Source organism: Vulpes vulpes, chromosome 4, assembly GCF_048418805.1.
Source record: "Vulpes vulpes isolate BD-2025 chromosome 4, VulVul3, whole genome shotgun sequence".
NCBI classification, from domain to species: domain Eukaryota; kingdom Metazoa; phylum Chordata; class Mammalia; order Carnivora; family Canidae; genus Vulpes; species Vulpes vulpes.
Genome location: NC_132783.1, coordinates 79,365,677 through 79,376,411, shown reverse-complemented (window position 1 = coordinate 79,376,411; position 10,735 = coordinate 79,365,677).

Sequence of the window (10,735 nt, the reverse complement as noted above, 5' to 3'; positions counted from 1 at the left end):
AAACTTCTATCTCTGTAAACTTCATGTCCACTTTTGAGCCCCAGATTATTTCAACTTGGATCCTTCATAGACCTTTTAAACTCAATATTTTTTTTTATTTTTATTTTTTTAAATTATTTATTTATTTATGATAGTCACACACACAGAGAGAGAGAGAGAGGCAGAGACACAGGCAGAGGGAGAAGCAGGCTCCATGCAACAGGAGCCCGACGTGGGACTCGATCCCGGGTCTCCAGGATCGCGCCCTGGGCCAAAGGCAGGCGCCAAACCGCTGCGCCACCCAGGGTTCCCAACATTTTTTTTTAAAGGGGGCTTCACACCCAATGTGGAGTTTGAATTCACAATCTTGAGATCAAGAGTCATGTACTCTACTGACTGAGTCAGCCAGGTGACCCTAAACTCAACATTTCCAATACTATATTTTTTTTAAAATTTATGATAGTCAGAGAGAGAGAGAGAGAGAGAGAGAGAGGGGGGCAGAGACACAGGCAGAGGGAGAAGCAGGCTCCATGCACCGGGAGCCCGATGTGGGATTCGATCCCGAGTCTCCAGAATCGCGCCCTGGGCCAAAGGCAGGCGCCAAACCCCTGCGCCACCCAGGGATCCCCTTTCCAATACTATATTATTCTCTTCTCTCTCTCTCTCTCTCTCTCTCTCTCTCTCTCTCTCTCTCTCTCGTTACATTCTTATCACTTCAGGATTTTTTGTCTTTGTCTTTTATTTTATTTATTTATTTATTTTTAAATTTTAACTTCAGCATAGTTAACTTACAGTCTTATATTAGTTTCAAGAGTACAATATAGTGCTTCTACAATTCCATATGTTATTTAGCACTTATCAACCAATACTGCATTATTTTTAAAACACTCTTTTCCATTGGCTTCTATAACTCTTGTTTTTCTCTCTACATCTGTAAGTACTTCTTTGTCTCCTTTGCCATTATTCTCTAGCTAGCCATTAAGTGTTGCATTTATGCAAGGCTGGGTTCTATGTTTTTGCTTTCTCCTTAGCCTTGATTTACTAATGTTATATCTTAAGCCTAGGGTGCTCCTTATATATTCAACTCTTTAATATCTTCTCTTGGATGTCTCCAAGGCCTCTGCATACTCAATATGTCCCAACCAAGCAACTCATCCTTTCCTCTGTCCTTCCACATTGCTCTAAACAAATAACAAACAAATTCTCTTTCAGTGATCCCTGCCTTGGTGAATCCATACATTTATGTTAACAGGAACCTAGGAATGATCCTTAACATCTCCCTCTCCCCATAGCCCTTATCGAATCCATTGCCAAGTCTCATCCATTTTATCAGTTCAGTGTCTTTCCAATACATCCATTTCCCTCCATTCTTATGGCCTTTAGTCTAGACCAAGCGCCACATCTTGCAATAATCTTTTTTTTTTTCAAAGATTTTATTTATTTATTCATAAGAGACACACAGAGAGAGGCAGAGACATAGGCAGAGGGAGAAGCAGGCTCCCCACAGGGACCCTGATGTGGGACTTGATCCCAGGACCGTGGGATCACAACCAGAGCCAAAAGCAGACATTCAACTACTGAGCCACCCAGGTGGCCCATGTTCTGCAATAATCTAATCATAACTATTTTTGTCCCTATCCCATTATCCAAGCCATGGGCAGGGATCTTTTCGAAACGTACATCTGACCATGTCAACCACAGCTTAAAACTTTGGATTCATGTAGCTTTCAAGATGATGACAATAGGGATCCCTGGGTGGCGCAGCAGTTTGGTGCCTGCCTTTGGCCCAGGGTGCAAGCCTGGAGACCCAGGATTGAATCCCATGTCAGGCTCCCAGTGCATGGAGCCTGCTTCTCTCTCTGCCTCTCTCTCTCTGTGTGACTATCATAAAATAAATAAAAATTAAAAAAAAATAAGATGATGACAATACCTCCACAGTTTGCTAGTAGCTATAAGATTTGACCTATTTCTCCATATCATCCTATATATAGTTCTTCCTACCGTGGCTTTCTTCTGTAGTGGCAAACTAATATTTCTGTTTTTGTAAACCAATAAATTTCATTTGCAGTCAAGTTTCATTTTATGCTGGACAAACACTTTGATACTTCTCTAGTCTAGCAGCTCCCTCTATTGTCTTATACATTCCTCGTGTAAGTGACCTGCTGATCCCTGGAAGGCATCTGAATTCTTGACCCTTAAAGGACACAGCACAGTAATGCATTTGAGATTGTGATCAGACCTTTGAAACTACCAAACTCCCCCACAAGAGGCTCTGTTTCCTTTTTCTGGAATGCTTTTTCTTATTCCTTTCCTCAGTTAAACCCTAGTCATCCTCCACCTCTGGGTTCCACATCACTTTCTTTCTTTCTTTTTTTTTAATGAACTAGATTTTATTTATTTATTTATTCATTCATTCATGATAGACAGAAAGAGAGAGGTAGGAGACACAGGCAGAGGGAGAAGCAGGCTCCATGCAGGGAGCCCAATGTGGGACTTGATCCCAGGACTCCAGGATCACGCCCTGGGCCAAAGGCAGGCACTAAACCACTGAGCCACCCAGGGATCCCCTCCACGTCACTTTCTTAAGGAAGCCTTTTCTAAACTTCTTGTTTAGGTCAAATCTCTGTTTTATGGTTTTATATCACCATGCACTAAGCCTCCTTTTAAAAGTACTTATCTCAGTTTCAATTTTACATTAATTTTTGTGATCACGTGATTAAGATTTGTCTGTCCTGCTAGAGTATAAATTCCCTGAAGGGCATGGACTAGGTTTGTTTGTTTGTTTTTTAAGCTCTTATTTTTAAGTAATCTCTACACCTCACAAACTTCTTAACTGCCTATTATACCTTAGTCATGGAAATCTGATGTCACAATTTCAGAATATATAATATTATTTCTAGACTTGAAAATAGTAAGAATTATGTTTATCTCATGCAATTTCTTTCTTTTTTCTAAAATATTTTGTTTATTTATTCATGAAAGACACAGAGAGAGAGGCAGAGTCATAGGCAAAGGGAGAAACAGGCTCCCTGTGGGTCACCTGATGTAGAATGTGATCCCAGGAGCCTAGGATCATGACCGGAGCCAAAGGCAGAAGCTTAACCATTGAACCATCCAGGCACCCCTATCTTATGTAATTTCTTAAGATCTAATTACCTAGGGGCACCTGGGTGGCTCAGTCAGTTAAGCATCTGCCTTCTGCTCAGCTAATGATCTCCAGATCCTGGGATTGAGCCTAGTGTTGATCTCTCTGCTAAGTGGGGAATCTTCTTCTCCCTCTCCTTCCCCCTGCTTGTGCACTCTCTCTCAAGGAAATAATAAATAGAATCTTAAAAAAGAGAGAGAGAGAGATCTAATAACCTTAGGTTGAAAATATAACCAAAGCATGCTTAAAAAAACCTCAAACCAGGGGGGCCTGGGTAGCTCAGTCAGTTAGGTGTCTGCCTTCTGCTCAGGTCATTATCTTGGGTCCTGGGATCAAACCCTACGTTGGTTCTCTACTCAGCAGGGAGCCTGCTTCTCCCTTTCCCTCTGCCCTCCCTCCAATCATCTCTCTCTCTCTCTCTCCTTCTATCTCAAATAAATAAAATCTGAAGAAGAAGAAGAAGAAGAAGAAGAAGAAGAAGAAGAAGAAGAAGAAGAAGAAGGAGAGAATCTTAAGCAGGTTCTGCACCTAGTTTGGAGCTGACACAGGGCTCAATCTCAGCACCCCAAGATCTTGACCTGAGCTAAAATTAAGAGTCAGATGCTCAATTGACTCAACCATCCAGGTGCCCTGAAAATACTACACTTTGTATGTATATAAAAGAAAATGAAGATGTCCAATTTCATGTGAAGTTGCATAGCATCTGGTTCAGTCAGAGGAGCATACAACTTTTGATCTTGGGGTCATGAGTTCAAGCCCTATGTAGGGTATAGAGATTACTTAAGTAAATAAAACTTTAAAAAATATTTAAGGGATGCCTGGGTGGCTCAGCAGTTGAGACTCTGCCTTTGACTCAAGGCATGATCCTGCAGTCCTGGGATCAAGTCCCACATTGGGCTCCCTGCATGGAGCCTGTTTCTCCCTCTGCCTGTGTCTCTGCCTCTCTTTATCTGTGTATATCATGAATAAGTAAATAAAATCTTTAAAAAAATAAAATAGGGGACCCCTGAGTGGCTCAGTGATTTAGCACCTGCCTTTGGCCCAGGACGTGGTCCTGGAGTCCCGGGATTGAGTCCCATGTCGGGCTCCCTGCATGGAGCCTGCTACTCTGTCTATCTATATCTCTGCCTCTCTTCTCTCTCTCTCATGAATAAATAAATAAAATCTTTAAAAATAAATAAATAAAATTTTAAAAATAAAAAATATTAAATATTTTAAATTTTGTATAAACTGTACTAAAGGAACAAAAGTCATATGTTATCTATAGGATAAATTATATATGACTCCAAAGTTATTGAAATTAATAAGGCATCTGTGATATATGATGCTTATTCCTGATAAATATAAATAAATAAATGTTAATGATATGTGGTCTAAAAGACTACTTAATAGAAGACTTGAAGATAGCTAATGTCCATGACAATGTTTATTAAAATGGTACACCGAGGGGTGCCTCGGTGGCTTAGCTGGTTAAGTGTCTGACTCTTGATTTTGGCTCAGGTCATGATCTCAGGGTCATGAAATTGGCCCCCTGTCAAGCTCTGTGCTCAACAGGGAGTCTGCCTCTCTCCCTCTCTGTCTGTGCCCCCCCTCCATCTCACGCTCTCTCTCTCTCAGATAAATAAATAATCTTAAAGTGGCACACAGTTTCCTCCATTTCACGAAATGTGGGGGTACATGTGGGGATGGGGAAGTTTTCAAAGAAGGCTTTTTCTTTTTTTTTAGAGAGGGAGTGAGATAGGGTACAAGTAGAGGGGGAGGGGCGGAGGGAGAAGGAGCAAGAGAATATTAAGCCCCACACCTAGCAGGAGTCTTATGCATGGCTTGATCTCAGGGCCCTGAGATTCTGACCTGAACAGAAATCAAGAGTCAGAAGCTTAACCAACAGAGCCACCCAGGTGCCCTACAATGGAGGCATTTTATTATTTGTTTATTTATTTATTTATTTTTAAATTTTTAAGATTTTATTTATTTATTTGACACAGAGAGAGAGCACAAGCAGGGGGAGCAGCAGGCAGAAGGAGAGGGAGAAGCAGGGTCCCTACTGAGCTGGGAACCCTATGTGGGCCTCAATCCCAGGGCCCAGGGATTCTGACCTGAGCTGAAGGATTGAGCCACCTAGGTCCCTGAAGAAGGCTTTTTTAGGTGGTTATTATTATATATAGTCTATACAGTATTCATATGTTGTCCATATTTTTTTAAGCTTTAAAAAAAAAAAAGTTTTGCCAAAACTTTGTCCTTTGCAAGGGACATCTGGCTATCTCAGTCAGTAAAGCGTGCTATCCCTCTTCGAGGGTAGAGCTTACTTAAAAACAAAACAAACTTTGACCTTTGGCCAAAGTTTTCATCATCTTTACAGTTTTGTTTTTTTTTTTAAGATTTTATTTATTTATTTGAGAGAGAGGAATGGTGTGTGCCAATGGGGAGAGGTGCAGAGAAGGAGGGAGAGGGAAAGGAAGAGAATCCCAAGCACACTCTGTACAGAGCACGGAGCCTCTCTTGGGCTAGATTCCATGACCGTGAGATCATGACCTGAGGTGAAATCAAACTTCCCAGGGCTTAGATGACTTCACCACTCAGGTGCCCCTATACACTATTTATTTTATTTTTAAGGATTTTATTTATTTATTCGTGAGAGACACAGAGAGAGAGAGAGAGGGGCAGAGACACAGGCAGAGGGAGAAGCAGGCTCAATGAGGACTTGATCCCAGGACCCCAGGATCATGACCTGAGCCAAAGGCAGATGCTCAACTGCTGAGCCACCCAGGGGTCCCTACAGTATTTATTTTAAAATTATTTTAGCTTTTTGTTGCTATTGTTTTTGCTTTTTTAAAAAGATTTTATTTTTATTTATTCATGAGAGACACACACGGAGGGAGAGGCAGAGACACAGGCAGAAGGAGAAGCAGGCTCCATGCAGGAAGCCTGACGTGGGACTCGATTCCCGGTCTCCAGGATCACACCCTGGGCTGAAGGCAGGCCTTAAACTACTGAGCCACCCAGGGATCCCTTGTTCTTGCTTTTTACCTTTAGTCTTTGTGCTAATATTTCTAACCCCTTTCTGTGCTTTAAACCATTCCCTTTCTGTCTTTCCTATTCTGTTAATACTATCAAGTCTGTTAATCACTCTAGCAAAAACATTTGCAGCAGCTTTGACTTTTCCTCCATCCATTTCTTTGTATTTTTACTTTGCTTAAAGTTTTATTTGCTTAAGTACTCTCTACACCCAACGAGGGACTCAAAGACTCACAACCCAAGATCAAGAGTTGCACGCTCTTCTGACTAAGCCAGCCAGGCACCTCCATCCAATTTCTTCTAGGCCACTATGTTTTCTTATCTGGATTATTGCAAAAGCTGCTTAACTGGCTTCCTTACTAAAGATGTGTCACTGTCTGCCTTTCCAAATATTCTATTCATCTCTTCCAAATTAACTTTTCTAAAACAGAACTGTCATCAGCTTCTTATTATCCATTCTCAACTAAGTCTAAACTATTTGGCCAAAAATTCAACCTGTTTATGATATACTTCTCTAAATTGGTCAATGGTCGGCCATGCAAGCGTTGGGGAGTTATGGAGAGGGGGTCAAGGGTCTTAAGATAGGCAACCTGGACAATTATTTGTTTCTGGAACAGATTGAATGTCTTTATTTGTGTGTGTGTGTGTATTAATGTGTGTTTGCCTCGGCCCATGTCAAAGGACAGTTCAAGTACCTCCTTTCTTGATGACTGCTAACAAATGTGATCTTTCTCCTATATCCCCACTTTGGTTTGCATTATATTTATTTTACTATTATGTTCACATTCATCCCTTTCTTTGAGGAAGAAAATTTATTTTTCTTTTTTTTTTAAAGATTTTATTTATTTACTCATGAGATACCCACACAGAGAGAGAGGCAGAGACACAGGCAGAGGGAGAAGCAGGCTCCATGCAGGGAGCCTGATGTGGGACTCTATCCCAGGTCTCCGGGATCACACCTCTGGTTGAAGGTGGCATTAAACTGCTGGGCCACCAGGCTGCCCGATTTTTCTCTATTTTCTTAGTCTTTGGGTACTGGTTGCTAGATATTGTAAATGTGAATGGCAGAGATAGAAAAGATTGATCTTTGGTGTGTGTGGCTGGCTCAATCAGTACAAGATGTGACTCGATCTCAGAGTTGTGAGTTCAAGCCCCACATTGGGTGTGGAGATGACTTAAAAACAAAATGTTTTTTTCAAATTTTTAATTTAAATTTTAGTTAACATAGACATAAAATCTTTTAAAAAATAGAAAAGATTGGTCTTTAAATAGATCTACCATCATTTGTCATGTATTCAGTATCAAATGACATATCCAATTGAAACAGATAATCCCTACTCTCTGGGGATCCCTGGGTGGCTCAGCGGTAAATAAAATCTTAAAAAATAATAATAATCCCTACCCTCATGGAACTTACATTCTACTTTTTTTTTTTGCAGTTTTATACCTTTATTTGACAATCAGCGATTAGTTGTCACTCACATTAACAGTCTGTAGATTTTTGAAAGTAGTGACAGGTAAGTAGGTAACTAGCATGTAGAGCTTGTTTGGTGAATCTTCATCCTCCTTACGTTTTCTGGAGAACCGCACATGGATATGTGGAGGCCGAGGTTAATTAATTAAGGCCATTCCACCTCAGGTTTAGCAATAGCACAAGTATAGCCATCTCAGGCCTCTGTGAATAAGAACTGAACTTTGCAGGAAAAACCGCAGAACACTCTTGATAGAGACTCCCATAACAGAATGAGACCAGAGCTTAATGCCCTTGACAGAAACTCCCATATCAGAATGAAAACAGAGCTCAGAATGCCCTTGACAGAGACAGAAAGTCCCATATTGGAATGAAAACAGAGTTTAAGAAATTCCTCCACCCCTTCTGGAAATCCCCTAGACCAGCCCATAAAACAGCTGTAACCCCCCTCGGAGTCCAAGTCCCTGCTCTGCTGTGTCGGGTACACTTGGACCCAAGCTCGAGCTTGTAAATAAACCCTCGTGTGGGGATCCCTGGGTGGCGCAGAGGTTTAGCGCCTGCCTTTGGCCCAGGGCACGATCCTGGAGACCCGGGATCGAATCCCACATTGGGCTCCCAGTGCATGGAGCCTGCTTCTCCCTCTGCCTGTGTCTGCCTCTCTCTCTGTGTGTGTGTGACTATCAGAAATGAATAAAAATTTTAAAAAATTAAAAAATTAAACCCTCGTGTGTTTGCATCGGTGGTTTTCTCGGATTCGCAATCTTGGGCACAATAGATACGGTATGGAACATTCCTTATTCCTTTGGCTCAGACAGCGTTGTTGTCAATGCGCATATCTGGAGTTCCCATCACCTTCATGGCAAATTTCCGAATCTCTTTGAGTGCCCGAGGGGCATGCTTCTTGAAACCCACTCCATGGATTCTATGGATACTTTTGTGAATGTTGATGGTGTAGTCTCTGGTCACTACCTCATTGATGGCAGAACGGCCCTTCTCGCCACCATTCTTTGCGGGAGCCATTCTGCCGGGCCCTAGTTGGAAAGGAAGCTACATTATACTTTTTAATTTAATTTAATTTATTGTTTATTTTTAAAAATATTTAATGTATTTATTCATGAGAGAGAAGCAGAGACACAGGCAAAGGGAGAAGCAGGCTCCCTCTGGGGAGCCTAATGTGGCACTGGATCCTAGGACACCGGGATCACGCCCTGAGCCAAAGGCAGAGGCTCAACCACTGGGCCACCCAGGCATCCCCATTCTTTTTTTTTTTTTTTTTTTTTTAAGATTTTACTTATTTATTTGAGAGAGTTGGATAGAGAGGGAGAGAAAGGGAGAGAGAGAGAGAGCACAAGCAGGAGGAGCAGCCAAGAGAGAGGGAGAAGCAGGCTCCCTGCTGAGCAGGGAGACGGAATCAGGACTCAATCCCAGAATCTTGGGATCATGACCTGAGCCAAAGGCAGACACTTAACCAACTGAGGCACCCAGGTGCCCTGGAAGTTACATTCTAGTCAAGGAAAACTCATAATAGGAACATTTTATATATAATACAGCTCTTGTATATAATATATTTATGTAAAGGCAAGAAGTGCTGTGGAAATACTTAAATTGGGGATCCCGGGGTGGCACAGCGGTTTGGCGCCTGCCTTTGGCCCAGGGCACAATCCTGGTGACCCGGGATCCCACATCAGGCTCCCGGTGCATGGAGCCTGCTTCTGTCTCCGCCTCTCTCTCTCTCTCTGTCTCTGTAACTATCATAAATAAATAATTTTTTTTAAAAAAGGAAATATTTAAATTGAAGTGGAGGAAAAAGAGTTTTGGTAGGACTGAGGGGGGAATGAGTGGTAATCTTATTTTATTTATTTAATTAGTGAATTTTTATTTATTTTTATTTTAAAGATTTTATTTATTTATTTATTCATGAAAGACACACACACACAGAGGCAGAGACACAGGCAGAGGGAGAAGCAGGCTCCATGCAGGGAGCCCGATGTGGGACACGATCCTGAGACTCTAGGATCACGCCCTGGGCCAAAGGCAGGCGCTAAACCACTGAACCACGCAGGGATTCCTTAATTAATGAATTTTTTAAAAAGATTTTTATTCACGGGATCCCTGGGTGGCGCAGCGGTTTGGCGCCTGCCTTTGGCCCAGGGCGCGATCCTGGAGACCCGGGATCGAATCCCACATCGGGCTCCCGGTGCATGGAGCCTGCTTCTCCCTCTGCCTGTGTCTCTGCCTCTCTCTCTCTCTCTCTGTGACTATCATAAAAAAAAAAAAAAAAAATTTTATTTACATATTCATGAGAGACACATACACAGAGAGGCAGAGACACAGGCAGGGGAAGAAGTAGGCTCCATGCAGGAAGCCCCATGCAGGACTCAGTCCCAGGACCCAAGGATCATGCCCTGAGCCAAAGGCAGACACCCAACAGCTGAGCCACCCAGGCATCCCATTAATTAATTAATTTAATTTAATTTTTTTTTTTTTAATTAAGTTCTTTGCCCAATGTGGAGCTCAAAGTTTCAATCCCAAGGTCAGGAGTTGCATGCTGTTCTGACTGAGCCAGCTAGGTGCTCCTGGAAATTTTATTTTTTATTATTATTTTAAAATTTATTATTGAAGTATAATTGACATAGAATGTTATATTAGTTTATTTATTTATTTTTTTATATTAGTTTCAAGTGTATAACATACTGGGTAGCCCTGGTGGTGCAGCGGTTTAGCACCGCCTGCAGCCCGGGGTGTGATCCTGGAGACCCGGGATCGAGTCCCAAATCGGGCGTCCTGCATGGAGCCTGCTTCTCCCTCTGCTTGTGTCTCTGCCTCTCTCTCGCTCTCTCTGAATGAATAAATAAATCTTTAAAAAAAAAAAAGTGTATGACATACTGATTCAACAATTCTATACATTATTCAATGCTCACCATGATAAGTATAGTCACCATAGAATATTGTTCTGATATTGCTTTATTGACTATTTCTCTATACTGTACTTTCCATTTATTATTTAAAAAGAAAAACGGGCACTGAGGGGGCACTTGTCGGGATGAGCACTGGGTGTTATTCTCTATGTTGGCAAATTGAACACCAATAAAAAATAAATTTATTTTTTTAAAAAGATTTTATTT